The sequence below is a fragment of the Diceros bicornis genome, chromosome X (genome assembly GCF_020826845.1).
Source record: "Diceros bicornis minor isolate mBicDic1 chromosome X, mDicBic1.mat.cur, whole genome shotgun sequence".
Taxonomy (NCBI): Eukaryota; Metazoa; Chordata; class Mammalia; order Perissodactyla; family Rhinocerotidae; genus Diceros; species Diceros bicornis.
In genome coordinates, this window is record NC_080781.1 from 34446457 (window position 1) to 34464658 (window position 18202).

Consider the following 18202-nt stretch of genomic DNA (forward strand, 5'->3'; position numbering starts at 1 on the left):
CAGGTGCACCTCCTGAGACACTCCCAGGAAACCTTCTGCACACAGAACTAACAAGCTGACCCTAATATTTACAAGAAGATGTAAAGGAACCAGAACAGCCAAAACAACTTTGAAAAGAAGAAGAAAATTGGAGGACTTATACTTCCTGATTTAAAACACACTACAAAGCTACAGCAATCAAGATAGTGTGTTACTGGCATAAGGTTAGACATATAAACCAATGGAAGAGAATTGCGAGTCCAGAAAGAAACCCCTACATTTATGGTTAATTCATTTTCAACAAAGGGGCCAAGACTATTTAATGGGAAAGGATAGTCTTTTCAATAAATGATACTGGGACTACTGGACACACACATGCAAAAAGATGAATCTAGATCCTTATCTCTTGCCAATCACAAAAATTAACTCAAAATGGATCATAGATCTAAATGTTAGAGCTAAAACTATAAAACTTTTAGAAGAAAACATACAATAAAATCTTGGTGGACTTGGATTAGTCTTAGATATGACACCAAAAGTACAATCTGTAAAATAAAAAATTGATAAATTGGACTACATCAAATTTTAAAACTTTTGCACTTCAAAAGACACCATTAAGAAAATTAAAAGACAAGCCACAGGCTGGGAGAAATTATTTGTAAATCATGTATCTGATAAAGGTCTTGCATCCAGAAAATGTTTTTGTAAAAAAAGTCTTAAAACTCAATAAGAAGATAACCCATCTTTAAAAATGGGCAAACAAATTTGAATAGCCATTCCATCAAAGAAGACATACAAATGACTAATAAGCACATGAAAACATGTTCAACATCATTAGTCATTAGGGAAATGAAAATCATACCCAAAATGAGATGCCACTTCACACCCAGTAGAACGACTAGAATCAAAAAGACAGACAGTAGCAAGTGTTGGTGAGGATGTGGAGCAACTGAAACTCTCATACACTGCTGGTGGGAGTGCAAAGTGGCACAGCCACTTTGGAAAACAATTTGGCAGTTTCTTAAAAAGTTAAACATAAATTTACCATTTGACCAGCAATTCCACTCCTAGCTATATAACCAAGAGAAATGAAAACATACATCAGCACAAAGACGTGTACATGAATGTTTATAGCAGCGTTATTCATAGTAATCAAACAGTGGAAACAAGCTAAATGTCCATCAACAGATGAATAAATAAACATGACGTATCCATATAATGGAATATTATTTGGCCATAAAAAAGAACAAAGTACCAATACATGTTACAACATGGATGAAGTTTGAAAATATTATGCCTAGTAAAAGAAGCCAGACACAAAGACCACATACTGCATAATTCCATTTACACGAAACATCCAGAAAAGGCAGGTCTATAGAGACAGAAAGTAGATTAATGGTTGCCAGGGGCTACCATGGGCAGTGACTGCTAATGTACACGAGAGGTCTCCTTGGGGTGATGAAAATGTTTTAAAGTTTGATTGTGTGATGGTTGCACAACTTGGTAAATTTACCAAAAATCTTTGAACTATATGCTTAAAATAGGTGAATTTTACAGTATACAAATCATATTTTAATAAAGCTGTTTTAATTTTAAAAACCCACATACATATCTCCATCTCAAACTCAATCGAAGACAACATACATTGCATTTTAACAGAAACGCCTATGACTTTTTATCTCTAGCCAAATTTAAGAAAATTGCAGTTTCAAAATGAAAAGCCCCAAAGTATGCCCAAGCACGCAGAGCTTACACACACACACGCACACCTTTTGAGCTCTCTGCCTTTATACCACAGCCACCATCACCATCACCTTTGCTGACACGGGTTCTAGGACCCAACATTGGAATTCCTTCCCACGAAGAAAATAACTCAATTCCTGCCTACATGAAGCAGAGTTACAGAGGCACATCCCACCATTTCTCATCATTTTTAATCATAAATTCCTATTCTTAATAGTTGTTTTTGTTCTGTGCTATTTGTTATAATTCTTTGGCCTGAAAAGCCCAGATGTCTTGAGGTGTAAACAGGGGTAGTATAAATTGCCTGTGTTTGGCGGAGAGCGAGAGTCAACGGGTTGGCAGGAACGAGCCCATGAGACAGACTAGGAAACAGAGAAGGTAAGGAAAAAAAAAGGACGAGTTGATAAATAAGGACTCTGAGTTCATCCCCACAAGGCTGGCTGCTCATTGCTCAATGTTGTGAGACAGTGACTTCTTAGAGGTTTGCAGTAACAGCTCGTTCGAGCTGGAAATTGCTGTGAATGTGCGTTCTACCCAAGGCTGAGCTTGTAAAAAGAGTTCTCTGGCATCCTTGCCTTGCTGACAGGTCTGGGAATCAGGTGTTCCTTTGGGGGCGGCTGAGTCTGAGCCCCAGAACCCCGCCCCCAGGCTCTTGACCACCAGACCGATTATCAACAAACTGTCCCATCTTACTCCCTATCTCCCCTAGCTGTCGCTTCTGCAGTCTAGGTCCCAGCTGCAGTCCCCTGTCCTTCCCACTGCCAGGAATGCCATGTCCTCACTCATTCATCCCCCAAACGTTTATTGAGCATCTCCCATGTGCCAATGGAACTACGTCTGGGCTAAGTTCTGGTTAAAAGAAACCATGAATAACACAGTCCCCACCCACAAGAAGCTGGCAGATGTCAAAATTAGGTGTTCTTTGTGCTGTGATGGGTGTGTAAGTGGGAAACATTGAGGACAGAGAGGGGACTTTGGACAGGTCCACCTAGAAGGAGATGCCTGGGGAGGCTTTCAAGAAGAGGGGACGCTGACATGGTCTCTTCAAAGGGTGACCGCTTGCAGGTCAGGTGTTAGATTTCATCCGAAGGAGAGAGAGTGCCAATTTAGGCAAGACCTCAGAGCATGCTGTAAATTAGAACTTTCTGCGATGATGAAAATGTTCTGTATCTGCACCATCCAAAACGGAAGTCACTCAGTAATAAGCACCTGAAATGTGGCTAGTGCAACTGAGGCATTTTTAGTTTTATTTCATGTGGATTCATTTTCACTTAAATTTAAATATGCATATGCGGGTGGCGTCTACCAGAGTGGACAGCACAGCTCCAGAGCCACAAAACAGCAGGGCCCACTTCCCGAAGTGCCACTGGTCATACGAGACAGAAGCTTGGGGCGCCCAGAAGCAGCTACTAGAAACAGCCAGAAAAAAAGAGGCTAGCTCACGGAGGAGCTTGTGGGCATATCTGGGTCACTCACCCTGACAGTGACACATAGACACCCTCCCACTGATGTGACTCGTCTCTGCCCCTCCACTGTCCTCGATTCCAAGAGTTACAAACTCAAATGCTTACAGCTGCTGGGGAGATGGGGGGAGAAAGGGAGCATACTTGCACTTCGTGGGCGGCCTGGGCACAGTGTCCAGCTGGACAGTGCAAGTCCCATCGAAAGGGGGCAGCCGCTCCTCAGCATCAGCTGCGCTATTGTTGTCTCCAGATGCAGGCCCAGAATTGCCTGATCTTTAAATGATTCAAGTGAAGCCAGAAATCAGGACTTATTTTGGGAAATCTTTCAATGTTTAAATGTTGGATACATGTTTTTAATGGCCTGCAGCCCAAGAAAAGCCAGTCTCGGGGCTGGGGTTTGGTCCTTGAACTACAAGTTTGCAACCAATACTCCCCTCTCCACCTCCCTTGTAGCACCTGTCATGATATACAGCATATACTTATGCTTATAATGCCCATCTCTCCCCATTAGGCTCATCGTTCTGCAATGACAGGGCCTAAAGTCTTATTCATCTGTTATTTCCAGAACCTAGTACAATGCCTGTACATAGTCTGTTTTGTAGATGTTTGTTGAATGAATGAATGAATGACCTCATTCATTCGTGAAATTATTTTGCCAGCCAAAGCAGTGGCTCAAAGAGATAGCGGCAAAGGAGTTAAAAGGCAGGAAATGAACTAGGCTTTGGGATAAAGCCCCATTAATTGCCATCTTACCAGAAATCATCTCTGCAAATCCACAGGCTGTAAATTAAGATCTGAATTGTTGTTTTGAGCACAGCTTTCTCCAAACCACAGACTTGCAAACATTTCTCTTCCCGGTAGCTTGAGGCCTCACAATAGTCTTGTGCTATTAAATCTTGCTGGAAAGTGGGCTGAGACCGCTAGGTCACTTGTGAAAATTACCACACTTGTGGACGGCTGGTGTGGGATTCAGCAAGATGTCTCTGCCCCTGTCACCAGGGAGAACCCAGCCACAAAGAGGCACCTTGGGGAGGAGAATCTCTGACTTCGGGTGACCCCCAGAACTGCGGGGGGCAGCGGGGGGGGGGTGCTACGGGGAGGGGGCTGGAGTCAGCAGGTGGCCTCCCAAAGTGGAGAATCCAGTCCACGGTCCCCTTGCTTGTTCCGCTCCACATTCCTACAGCAGCTTAGGGGAAGTCATTTAAACTCTGTGCTCCAGTTGCTCCAAGCGATGACTGGGAATAAATGCGCTACACGGCACGGCAGCTTCCTAAGGCCAGGAGGATCTTCGCGCAGCGATTTCAAACTTGTGGCAGGCAGGAAGAGCGAGGCCCAAGCCAAGAAAATGCACAGCAAAACTTCTAAAAGGCTGGGGGCGGGGCGGCGCACCACAGCAGACATAGAAATGCCTTCTCCCAGTAGAAGCACGAGATCACGTTCCTGCGATTTTTCCTTAGGGACCATTTTGGAGATATGTTGAATGCCTGAAATTCATCCTTGTAGAATCAAGAGTGGAAGGCACCAGAGGACTTTGAGCTGAGCCCCCGCCCCCGCTCGCTGTACAGATGAGGAAACCGAGACCCACGTTTCTTTCATGCTGCGTTCAAGGGCACACGCTGGACTCCCTGGAGTGCAGCCCAGCACTGTCTTTCTTCTATCGCACCACGGTGCCCCTTGCTAATCCACATATCTGAGCACACCACAGTGTCCTCTCCGAGTCACTGGTGACAAAGGCCATTTTTCACAGGAGGATATAATCTGCTAAAATCTTCTTCTGCATTCCAGGGTAAGAGCTCCCATATTTCATAGAGTGGGTTAATCATCACAACTATCAAGTGATGAGGTGGGAATAAGGGCAGAGAAGGGAAGGCACCCTCAATCTCCGTGCAAACTTCTGATATGGGACTCGTTTTGCCTCCCCTGCTCGTAACAACAACAAAAACATCCTAAAGGCTTGTAACATTTAGCAAAACTCTTTTCAATACCTGGATACAAAATAATATTCTCTTTAAGCCGATAGACAATTTATTTAGGAAAGATAATTGATGAGTTATTTATATTAGTCTCCAGTGTCCAGCGCCGCCATCATTGAGATGAAGTGCTCGGGACAAAGTGAAATCCCTTAATTACTCTCGCATGTGTTGTGTGTTGCAGGGAAGGAAAACATAATGCAAAGTGCTTATATATTTCAGCAGCATAATAGCTTGATGAAGATTTCTAAATTTTTCAAAATGTCATTTCTTTCCAAAAGATGGATTATTTCTGTTGGGGTTTAGTCTACCTAATTATTCCTGCCTTGATTACTTAACTACTCCAGATATTTCATCCCTCCATGCTCTTATCATATTCAGCATGTTAGAAGAACCGAGGCAGCTTATTAGCACAAAGTAGACGATCCTGTTTCCTGGCAGTTAGTGCGGGAGAGTGGGTTACAACATGGAGAGCTAGGAACCGCTCTGAGGAAGCAACAGCCTCACTGCAGGTTCCGCCCGCTTGCAGGCACCCAGGTTAGACTGCATATGCGGCCAGAACCTTATGGCATCTTTTAGACTAGTATCCCCCTTTCCACATCTCAGGAGACGGAGCGTGTTAATTCCCCTTTGCTCACCCGGCTCTCCCGCTCTCTGCCCTCTACATTATACAGATCTTGAGTATGGGCCCTGCGTTTCTTTCTCTAGAGGAGTGGTCCTCAAACTGCAGCCTGGAGGGCTTGTTAACGCAGAGACGGCCAGGCCCCACCTGCAGGGTGTCTGATCTGCACTTCTAACAGGTTCCCAGGCCATACTGATGCTGCTGGTCCTGGGACCATGCTTTGAGGACTCTGCTCTAAGACAATTTTTGTCTTTCTTTTAAAAAAATTTTTACACATTTAATGCTGTGGTTAGTGCCTGTATTAGGTTGGAAATTGGAACCTAATGGCATTTATTTAATTGATTTTAGGAAGGAAGGGAGGGAGGAAGGAAGGGAGGGAGGGAGGGAGGGAGGGAGGAAGGAAGGAAGGAAGGAAGGAAGGAAGGAAGGAAGGAAGGAAGGAAGGAAGGAAGACAGTTGGAAAGGGCAGCTTCCAGAGCATCTCTGTAAGGTGCAATTCTATATCTATGCTCTGAGGAGTCTGGGAGCGGGCAGAGCTCCACAGCTGGAATGAAAGGAATATGTCTTTTCTCCGTGTTTTCCTATTACATGGGGGTAGGAAGGTCAGTTACCCTACCAACGGCGAGTCATTCTTCGCTCACGCGGGGACGATGGGCAAAGGGCAAGCCCGAGCCCAGAGGCTGCCCCAGACGCACCTGTCACGCTGAGGGAAGGAGGCCCGCGCCCTTTGGCTGATCCCACAGCCTGGAAAAAAGCCAGACTTCGCTGCCTTTGAAAGCCTGTTCCTTGGAGCAATCCTGGCTCGCTAGGTTTAATTGTTTCGTCTCTTTTTTTTCTGGTTTATGAAGCCGCCCCGCCTGAAGTCCGCCCCTTGCGCAGCGGCCCGGAAAGGTGGGAGGAGCGCAGGCAGAGCTCCCGGCTCGGGGAGAGCGGGTTTCCATTTCCCGATTATAAAGAAGCATTTGTTGGGAGCTGATGAATTGCGGCGGGGCTGTGGCCCGGCCGGACGCGCACCTGTGATGCTCTGCGCCTGCCAGAGTCAATTTATGCATCAAATGTGGCCACAGATTTTCCCTGGTGCTTGGGGAGGGGGAGGTGAGGAAGGAGGAGGCAATGAGCGCAGCCCCTCGCCCCCTACAAGTTTGAAAGCCTCTGAGACCTTGCTACTCAAAATGTGGTCCAGGGACCAGCAGCATCACCCGGGAGCTAGTTAGAAATGCAAATCTCAGGCCCCACCCAGACCTCCTGAATCAGAATCTGCATTTTAATGAGATCCTGGGGTAATTCCCCTTTCATATTAAAGTTTGAGAAGTCCGACACGGGCCCGCGGCACAGAAAAGGTTAAGAACTCCCGCTCTCAGTCAAGGAAAGGGAGGGAAGGTGGAAAAAGTTCAGTCCCTGATTTGGAAAGGGGGAGTGGAGAGTTAACCCTGAGGTTTGCCCGCTAGAGTGGAGGACAAAGAGATTAACATATGGAGTGAGTTAGTGGGGACGGTCGCTCAATTCGTCTGGCGGGAGGAGTGGAAAGAGAGGAGACAGCGTATGTGGGTGCCACTCACACTCCCAGGCAAGTTGGGTAGGTTGCATGCTGGCACCTTCTCCTCCGCCTGCTGTGTGTTTTCTGAGACCCAACCGAGGCGTTTTAGCACATACAAAGGGTAGATGAGAAAACAGCGGCGGCCCGAGCTGGAGCTGATGGCAGGCGTGCAGCCGAGGTAAGAACACCTGGGAGTTTCTTCATAAGCAGGCTGACATGTGGTGAATAAAATTTTAATGCTGGAAGAAAGAGAAAGCACACGGTCATAAAAAGTGTGCCTGGTATCGCTGCCTCGTAACCAAGAGGACACACCTGACAGGGAGCGCACGGAGCCAGCAGTGCCGGGCAGCACCATCCTCTTGCCCGCCTAGCAGCAAGTCATGTCTGTGCCCAACAACCAGCCTGCTCTCCATTTTCTGCACTAGTGGAGGAGAGAAGGGGTACGGAGCACATTGAAGAGTAGGTACTCCAAAAAGAAGTGATTTGGAGTTGGTGTAAGGGCAGGGACTGATACACACAAGCCTTCCTCTGGCCCCATCTGACCCTCCCTTGCCCTGGCCTACTGTCAGCCTCTCTGGAACCAGGTGGTCTTGTCCTTCAGAAACTTTCAGCCCAGTGAGCAAATCAGATAAGTAAGTAAACCACAGAAAGCAAGGAGGCTAAATCAGGATATGGAATCTTGGAAGAAATTATGGAAATTATGAAATATTTTGGACTGGGTGACATCCAGCATTCAATACTCTCAACAGCTGGAGAAATGAGTGCCTCCGTCTCGAAGGGATAATCTGAGCAGAGCCTCTCCTATGTACTACGTGCATCAAAAAACCTGACTACAGTGGTTTAAACAAGTAAGATGTATTTTGCTCACACAACAAGAAGAGAGGAGGTAGGCAAATATGGGTCCAAGAATGTCAGCACCTTAGTCTCTTACATTCTTTTGGTCCTTCCCTCATGGTTACAAGATGGCTGCTACTGCTCTTGCCTTCACATCTACATTCTAACAGGAAGACGGGGAAGGGGCAACACCTGTATCAAAAAGACAAAAGCTTTCCCGGGAACCCACAGCAGATGCCTGCTTACAGTTCATCAACCAGAACTGTGGCCCATGGTCCCATGATATGGTTCATTATCAGGAACAGGTGTTGGGTCAGCCAACCAACAGTGTCTGCCACAGATGGGTTTCGAGTGTCAGGCTTGGGAGCTTGAGGGGGTGGTGGTGCCATCCTCGGAGACAAGAAATACAGAGGAGGAACAGGTTTGCTGGGCGCAGGAGTGCCAGTTGATGAGTTCAGTCTTGGACATGTTAAGTTGAAAAGCCTGTGTAGTATTTAAAAACAGAGATGTTAAGTGGAGAAATTAGATGTGAGGGTTTGGATTGCTAGTGAGAGTTCTATACTTCAGACATGGATTTAGGAGTCACCAGCAAAGAAGTGGAGATCACAGCCCTGGGTGTAGGTGAGGTCCCTCAGGGAGGAAGTGCAGAGCGAGAGGCCTAGAAGGGCTCAAGGTGGGTACCAGTTTGGCATTTAGGCATGACGCTGGGAGGAAGAGAGGAGTCTGAGAAGTGCACTGAGAAGAAACAGCCAGAGAGGCAAGTGGGAACCCAGGAGAGGATGTTTCACAGAGGCTGTGGGAGGAGAGACTTTCAAGGAGGGAGAGACAGGCGCAGCTCAAGCAGGGGATGCCCTCCCCTTATCCCTTCAGCCCTCCTCTGAGCATACCCACAGCTGGGGGCCGTTCCTCCTGTGCACGCTGCCGGCTTCCCCCTTGAGTGCTTGTGTAAAGAAACAACTTTCTCTGGCCCCATAGGGGTTTACTCAGCCAAGTGCAGGCACGATTTGGAAGGTAGGGAGTTAGGCCCCCGGAAGCATCCCTCAGCCTGGCAGGGAATAGAGGAGGGAGCAGGAGCCGTTGGAGAAATGCCACAACCTTCCCAGTTCTGTGCTGGAGCCCACGCAGGTTCTCCGAGGACCCCCAGGCGAGAGTGGGCTCCAGTTGTTCACCACCGCAGTGAACCACCTGCCTGGCTTTGCCCCCTTCCCCGTCTCACGCTCCCCACTCCCTCCCCTGTGCTTCCTGCCATCACTTCCCACATCAGCTACCTGCGCCCCAGACCTATCTCCCAGTCTGCTTCAGGGGCACCTAAACTCACAACAGGGCCACATGGAGCAGGGGGGCGGGGAAGGCCATAGCCAGGCCTGCCCACAGAAAGCCCTTCAGTAGACATCCTAAAAGCTCCTGGAGCCCACAGTACAGGTGCCCACAAAGGGAGATGGCTCAGTGCAGGCACAGCAGGTCCTGGAGCCCCGAGTTGGGACAATCTGACTCTCTGGGGAGCAGAGTTGCCTTGTGGCATAGTTTAAGCTGTTTCAGGGTGCTGGCATGGCTGTGGACGTAGACGGCAGGGAGCCCACCATTCATTGTCCTGAAGATTCTCTCAGTCCCCTTGGGGTCCTAGGCCCATCGAAGTGTGGGCATGCCTCAGGAGACCCCAGGGAGGTAATGGGGAGCCGCCTACCCACAGGGATGAAGATCTTGTTTAATCCTTCGGATGGTTTGGTTGTTGCTTTAGAAGTAAACCAAGCTAAAAGTAGCCTTGTGCCGGGTCCCAGTCATCATTTTCACCCATCCTAGACTCTGTGGGCTGAGTCAGCCCAGAGGTCAAAAGACAGGAGAGAAGGACAGAAAAGCAAAGTTTGGCTTTGGCAAAGGGAGTCAACACTGACCTTGAACTGAGCAATTTGAGATATGGTGGTGGCTGAGGCCAGATGTCAGTGAGATGAGGAGTAAATAAAATAGAAGAAAGTGGAGTCAGCAGATGTGGAGGACACTTTCAAGACTCTTGACTCCGAGGGGCAGGAGAGAGCCAGGATCACAGCTAGAGTGTGATGTGGAGCCAAGGGAGGTTGTTTTTAGGTATTGTCTTGCTTTGCTTTGTTTTTTATTTAAGATGGAGGCGAGTTGATGGAAAAGCAATCCTAGAGAGAAGGCATTGGAGGGACAGGTGGGAGGATGGTTGGGGAAGTACATCTCTGGGTGGGTGGCTTGGTGTAAGAGGGCTATCTCTTCACTAGGCTTTGGCGGACAGAAGGTCACCCTGAAGGCAGTGAGAAAGGGAGGGGCGTTCTTACCTGATAACCTTTATTTTCACATTAAAGTAGGAAGTAACAAGAGAAATGAGTTCCTATTCCAACAAGAGACATGCACAAGAATGTTCAGTGAAGCTTTAGTCAAAATATCCCCAAACTGGAAACAACCCAAAGGTCCACCAATCAGAGAGTGGAAAAACGGATTCTGGTGTAGTTCATCCAATGGACTACTATACAGCAATGAAAAAGATCGAACTAGTCACGACAGTATGGATGAATCCTGCAGATATGATATTGCACAAAAGAAGCCAGGTATAAAGGAGTATATACTGTATGATTCCATTTATATGAAGTTCCAGAACAGGCAACACTAATCTACAGTGACTGATGTCAGAAGAGTGGTTAGCTAGAGAAGGGAGGTTATTGATCAGGAGAGATCCAAGGGAAGTTTCTAGGGTGATGAGAATGTTCAATATACTGATTTGGGTGGTGATTACATGGGTGCAGACATATGTAAATATTCATTAGCTGACACTTAAGATTTGTGCACTCTACTGTTGTTAGTTGTATTTCGAGAAAAAAGAAAACAAAAGTAGATGGTAAGATCAGTAGTAAGTAAAATGGGCATTGATTGGTAGGAGGCAGAGGACAGAGGTCAAAGCTTAAACTAGCCAGAGACTAGTAGTCACATCACTATTAGCCGGAGACAGTCACATGACCAAGGACACAGAAAGAATGTCAAGAAGTGTTTAAGGCCCAGCTAAGGATGAAGACTAAGGATTTGACATGCTTCCAGGCTACGGTGGTCTGGGGTCAGAGTTTTGCCGGGCAGATGAGGCAGAAACACAAGGTGGAAAGGAAGTCAGGGATGGCAACTGAAGGAACTGAAGCCAAACGTCACCTTAAAACAGTCAGCAAGTTCTCAGCTCGAGGCGGTCAAAGCACAAGTATCTAGGGGAAGAGGAGGAGGAAAGGGAAGAGAAGGAGGAAGGGGGCAGAGAAAGGGAAGACTTCAGACATGAAACAAACATGGCCATGGATGCGTATTGCTGGAGTCGTGCTCCAGTACTGAGGAAAGTACTGCAGGTGTTTGAACTGGAAAAAAAAGATGGCGACAAGCATGGGAGCTATTGGCAACTATTTAAAGTGTGGTTATACGTGGGAGAAATTTGATTTGTTCTGTAGGACTTTAGTGGGGAGAACCAAGACCAATTATGGGAGGGGAAGCCTATTGGCTCTTAATAAGTGTGTCTTCTTCCACACTTGGATCCAGGCCTTCAGGTGCAAAGTGATCAGTTGGGTGTAGAGATAGACTATCACCTCCCTTGTTCTAGCTTATATACTTCTGTTAATGCTGTACAGCTGGATAATACTCTGATCTACTAGCTTACAGGATTTTTTTCTGACTGTGTTGTCGCCTTTCTTTTCCCCTTATTCAAGTGTGCTTTTTGCCTCAGGAGAGTTAGGTGACAGGACAGAAAGGAGACACAGCCTGCACATCTTTCTGGCCTTTGTTTTCCAAAAGCCTGTGGCCCAGAGGGAAAGAAGGTTTGTGGGGACATATAAAGTTTTCTTGAAGAGACAAGAAAAAAGAACAATTTCCTCCAGACTAGAAAGACATTCCCCTGGAACTAAGGGGAGGAAAGGCTCAAGAGAAAGTTGTTTGAGTCCCAAGAGGCGGCTAGGACCCAAGAGAAATGGCCCCAGGGAGGGTCTAAGTCAAAAACCAGACTGCCGACAGCCTCAGCAAAGACTCCCATGCTCTAAGCACCACACAAGGCAGCAGAGACCTCGACCCCACAGGACTGTGGGAGCAGGGGTGAAGACTCAGGCCTGGTCAGCAGGGAGGTGGGAACTGATGGCTGGGGTCATGTGCACCCCACCCCCACATCCTGCCTTGCTACTGCCTAAAATCCTGAAACTGGCATAACCCTGGGGATGGAGAGGTCCCTCAAAAGGCCTGTGGTTGAGTTTCCCACCAGCCCAGTGAAATGGGGGCTCTGAGTCAGAATTCCACTGGACTTACAGAAAATAACAAGAACACGGCATGTAACCCCCAAAGAAGTAATGAATCCGAGCATCAGGTGTCAATGGTGCTGAAACACACAAGGAGGGTGGACCAGATGTCATATGCCTTCTGACGAAATTAACAAATATTGAGCCTCCATCCCATCAAGCCCCTAGATCCAGTGACCAAATCACAGTCAGTCCACGGGCCAGAGGAGCAGCAAAAACTATACCACAGAGATGCAATCGACAAAACCCGGTCTGCGGAACTCCGGAACACAAATGACCAGGTCCTTCAACAAGTAAATTGCAAGCTGAAGAGAGAGAGAGAGAAGAGAAACCTACAGATTAAGAGATTTAAAAGACAAATCAACAGTCGCAATGTGTAGAACTTACTTGAATCCTGATCCAAAGAAACTTTAAAAAATTATAACATCTATGAGACAATTAAATATTTGAACACTGACTAGGTATTTGATAATATTAACAGATAATTATTAAATTTTACATGTGACAATGATATGGTTACATTGGGAAAAGAGTCTGTATCTTTTAGAGATACTGCTGAAATATTGACATGTAAGTGATAGGGAGTTTGAGATTTGCTTCAGAACAGTCCAGTGGGCGGTGGGGGATAGAAATGAAACCAAATTGGCGTGAGTTCATATTGTTGCAGCTGGATAATGGGTACATGGGGGTTTATTACCCTAGGCTATCTACTCTGTACATGTTTGAAATTCTTAATAAAATGTGGGTGGGAGGGCAAGGAGGAAGGAGGGAGGGAGGGGGGAGGAAAGGGAGGGGAGAGGTGGGAAGGGGAGGGGATCACACAGTTTTCTCCCCAAACTAAAACAATCAAAATAAAAAGCTTGTGGCACATGGTGCACTCCTGCTTTTGGGGAAGCTATTCATAGCCACGGCAGCCACGGAGGGAGGGATCCTAGCTGCTCACAGCCTCACCTGGTTCCACCCTTGGCTCCCCAACCCCGCAGCACTTGATGCTGTCCAGGCCTTTCAAATGCCGCCTTGTTAAGCTGTATCTCTCCAGCCTGTTACTTGGGCGGGAAAGTGACTCCTCACCACAGAATTGAAAATAAGTTTGCCCCTGAGAAGTAAACTAAGCCATCAACGTGAATGTGTCAGAGCAAAGTCACCTTGAAGGAGTAGAATGCCCCGGCCAGCTAGACTTGGCAGCAGCCTGATTTAAGGTGTTAGGAAATTAGAATGTGTCCCTCAGACGGCGAGCTTGGGACGGTCGGGTGGATACCTGGCATTTTCCCCTCCAGAATCGCTCCCCTCCCTTCCCCACCTGCGCTGTCCCTGGCAGGCTGACCTACTGCCTTCTGTGGTGCTTTGTGGAGTTCGGCCAATGGGAAGCCCCAGAAGGTGAGCAGAGAGGAGAGTGGGGCAAACTTACTTCTTCCCCCTGCTCCCTCCCTGCAGGGGCGCCTCTGCTGGCTGCCTCCCTTCCCCGAAGCTCACTCACTGCTCCTGGAAGGCTCCTTCTCCAGCTGCGTTCTGCTAACCACTCCGTCCTCTTGTTGCGTTGGGCTTAGGGATGCTCTGAGCCGCTCCTCTGTAAATATCGCCTTTGAAAGAAGCCTTCCTCAAATTATCTCAAATGAGTGTGCCCACCATTTGCTATTTGAGCCCTGAGGGAAACCGAGGCAGAAATAGGAGTTGGGAGTGCCCACACGAGCACTGTTCAAGGAAGATATTGCCCTCCGCAAGGCCAGCTCGAACAGTCGCGCCTCTGACAGGTGCAGCCTTATGCTGGGGTTATGGAAGGGCTCTCCGGGCCTGCACCCAGGAAACACGCAAATTCTGGAACTCCCTACCCTTGCCCGGAGTCTGTGCCAGCCTGCAAGCCTCAGACAATGAGGCAGTTTCATGACAAACCTGCAAGGCCAGTGCCAGATAATGGCAGCATCCAGTCAACCGCTTTTGCTTGTAAATGACTGTATGAACCTTCGGGCTCCTTCTAGCAGCCTCGTGTTAACTTGGCTCCAGAGCTGCCTCACACTGACCATGGTGAGACTGAGTTTCTGAGCCTACAAAGCTGAGAGCCATGCCAGACTGTGGACAGGCCACTAAGGTAAAGGTTCCTGTGAGAGGCGCTGCCTGAGGCCCAGCCAGCCCTTTCCAGTGTCATGGTTCTGCACCGCTGAGCCTCACATGCCATGTGAGTTATCTGCACTTCGAACTTGACATTGCATAGAATCAGACACATAGAGCTGGAAGGGATCTTACACATGAGATGGCCTTGTCTGGGCTTCTCATTTGAAGGGTGAGAGAGTTGGAGATCAGAGAGGCCGAATAACTTGCCCATGGGTGTTCAGAGAGTGAATGGGTCATGGCTAGCCTCTCAGGGCAGTGTCCTTTTTTTGTTTTTAATTTCAATTTTATTAAGTATAATTGGCAAACAGAATTCTAAGATATTTAGTGTACACCATGGTGACCCGACATACATATACATTGTGAAACGATCCCCCCCTGCTAGTTAATTGACACTTTCTTCACCTCACATATCTATCCCTTCCTTTTTTGTTTTTGTGAGAACATCTGAGTTCCACCCTCCCAGCAAACCACAAGCATACAACACAGTTATCAACCCTAGTCACCATGCTTACATCAGATCCTCAGAACTTATTCATCTCATGGCTGAAAGTTTGAACCCATTGACCAACCTATTTCCTATTTCCCCCAACCTCAGCCCCTGACAACCACTTTTCCACTCTCTGTTTCTGAGTCTGACTTTTTTTCTCTTTTTTTTGATTCCACATGTAAGTGATACCATGCAGTATTTGTCTTTCTCCGTCTGCCTTATTTCATTTAGCATAATGCCCTCAAGGTCCATCCATGTTTCACAAATGACAGGATTTCCTTCCTTTTCATGGCTGAATAATATTCCATTTAATATATACCACATTTTCTTTATCCATTCACCCATCAGTGGACCCTTAGGTTGTTTCCATGTCTTGGCTATTGTGAATAATGCTGTAATGAACACACGAGTACAGATCCCTCCATATCCTGTTTTCATTTCCTTTGGATATATACCCAGAAGTGGGATTGCTGGATCATATGGTAGTTCTATTTTTAAGTTTTTGAGGAACCTCCATACTGTTTTCCATAGTGGCTGCACCAACTTACTGCCCCCAGGGCGGTGTCCCTTTAACCACACCTAGCTCTGCCTGTCTACACAGGTGCATTTTGATTTGGGGGTCCTGGACCTATCAGCCAACAGCACTTGCCAGCCCTCCCAGTCCTGAGCCATTCTCAGAGCCCGTAGGGTGAGTTTGTTGGGGGAGTGGGAGAGTGCTAGACTCACTAAGACAGGCAGAAGTGGGCCTCGGTGACCCTCCAGAAGCTTCTTAACCTCCCTGGGTCTTTTCCTCATCTGCAAAATTGCGGCTCATAATACCTTCGTTCACAAGATTGTCATAAGGGTCAAATATGATATTGCAGAGGAAAACTCCTAGCCCAGTGCCTGGCATGAAGTGAGTACTCAGTAAATGTTACTCAAAACTAAATAGGAGTCTGAAATTGTTCACCAGGTCCAAGCTTAGGAGGGCACCCTCCATCCTGACCTTACCAACTTCCTCTAGGTTGACGTCAACACCTTCCTCAACACCCTTTAATGTCAAGGAAAATGTCACAGAGGCTGTCAGCACCTTGCCTGTATCCCCTCAGCCTACCCCCGGGGGTCACACACCAGCTGCTTTTTCTGTCCCTCTGCCTGAGGGCAATCTCTGGCTGCTCGCCTCAGGTCTGGGCAGGCTGGAAGTGCCAGGGAGTTAGGACCTTCCGGGACAGCCCTCAAACAAGGAGGGCCAGGAGTTGGTGGACAAATGCCTGGCTCCCTCGCCTCTGATGGGACAGTTTGGAGCTGCATTCCAGATGTCTCTGGTTTCCCCGGTGCCCACAGTGGAAACCAGCTCAATGAAGCACCCTCCACTGGCTTCCCCTCCTTCCTGTCTCACTTCCTGTCACTGTGCTTCTTGGACTCCCCTCGCAAATCAAGTACTTGCACTGAAATTCTTATTTCAGGTCTGCTTTTAGGGGAGCCCAAGCTAAGACCAAGAACAACAGGTGGAAGGAAATCAGACTGAGCTTGGCTGGGTCCACACTGGGCTTCCCCGTGCCTCAGCAGCCCCAGGGGTTGGAGAACTCTCCCCCAGGTGTCTGAGGGCTTCCTGGAGAGAATCAGCCTTGGGGAAGACAGAGCTGACCAGCAGCAGCCTGTCCCCGTGCCAGAGCGCAGAGCTGCGTCTTAGCAAGGATAGAGCAATCTGTCACTAAAATCGTCCTCCTCCCCAGCCCAGTGGGGTTCTGTCGGCACCCACAGGCAAAGGGATTTAGAGAAAGAGCAAGGAAAATCGAAACAGCGGGGACAGTGAAGCATCTCACCCCTGCAGCGTTGATGGCCGTAAAGAAGACAGAGATGGGCTCGGGGCCCTCAACCTGGACACCACGAGGCTGCTTTTAGTGGCAGTGCCGTGCCTGGCCCCGCGATCCCAGCAGCCACTGCTGAGAGACATGGGGAAGCTTCTCAGCCTTCTGCCTCCGAAAATGCCTCCACTTTACACCCATTAGGATGGCTATTATCAAAACAAACAAACAAACAAACAAAAAAACAGAAAATAATAAGTGTTGTGAGGATGTGGAGAAATTGGAACCCTTGTGCACTGCTGGTGGGAAGGTAAAATGGTACAGCTACTGTAGCAAATGTTATGATGATTCCTCCACAAATTAAACATAGAATTACCATAGGATCCAGCAAATTCCATGTCTGGGTATTTATCCAAAAGAATTAAAAGCATGGGCTTGAGTTGATATCTGTATGCCCATGTTCATAGCAGCATTACTCACAATAGCCAAAAAGTGGGAACAACCCAAGTGTCCATCTATGAGTGAATGGATAAACAAAATGTGCTATATCCATACAATACAACATCATCAGCCTTAAAAAGGCATGAAGTACTGACACATGTGACAGCCTGGGTGAACCTTGAGGACATTATGCTAAGTGAAATAAGCCAGTCACAAAAGGAAAAATAGTGTATGATTCTACTTATGTGAGGTCCCCAGAGTAACCAAATTCATAGAGACAGAAAGTAGAATGGTGGTTACTAGGGCCTAGGAGGAGGAGGGAATGGGGCGTTAGTGTTTAATGGATACAGGATTTCAGTTGGGACAAATGAAAAAGTTCTGGAGATGGATGATGGTGATGGTTGCACAACAATGTGAACGCACTTAATGCCATTGCACTGTACACTTAAAAATGGTCAATTTTATGTTATGTCTATTTGTCCAGAATTTAAATAAATGCCTCCAGCACCCCTCTTGTCCCCCTTTTCCCCTCCTGCCTCTTCTCAGCACCCCTGCTTTCCTGGTTTCTTGAAGACAGTCAGCTCCATACCGTAGTGCCTGCTCCTGGGCTTGCATCCACGGGTTGACAGCTGGCTTCTGATCCGAACTTTGACTTTTAATACCTGTCTTGGGTTGCGTTCCCTTGAAGCAGAAGCTGAGACAGGAGTTTATGCAGGTGAATGAATGAGGAAGGGCTCTCAGGAAGAACCTGTAGAAGAATAAGAGAAGCAAGAGGGGGAGGAGAAGACACTGAAGGGAGTTGTGGGTTTGGCTGAAGTCTGGCCTCAGCTTGATCCTGCAGGGAGCTCTGGAGTGTGACAGGACCCCAGACTTGCCCACCTTGAGGCAAGGGGGTGGGGTTTTCTACCTCGATATCAGTCAGTCATTGGCTGCTGGCCACCTCAGGGTGGGGGGACCTT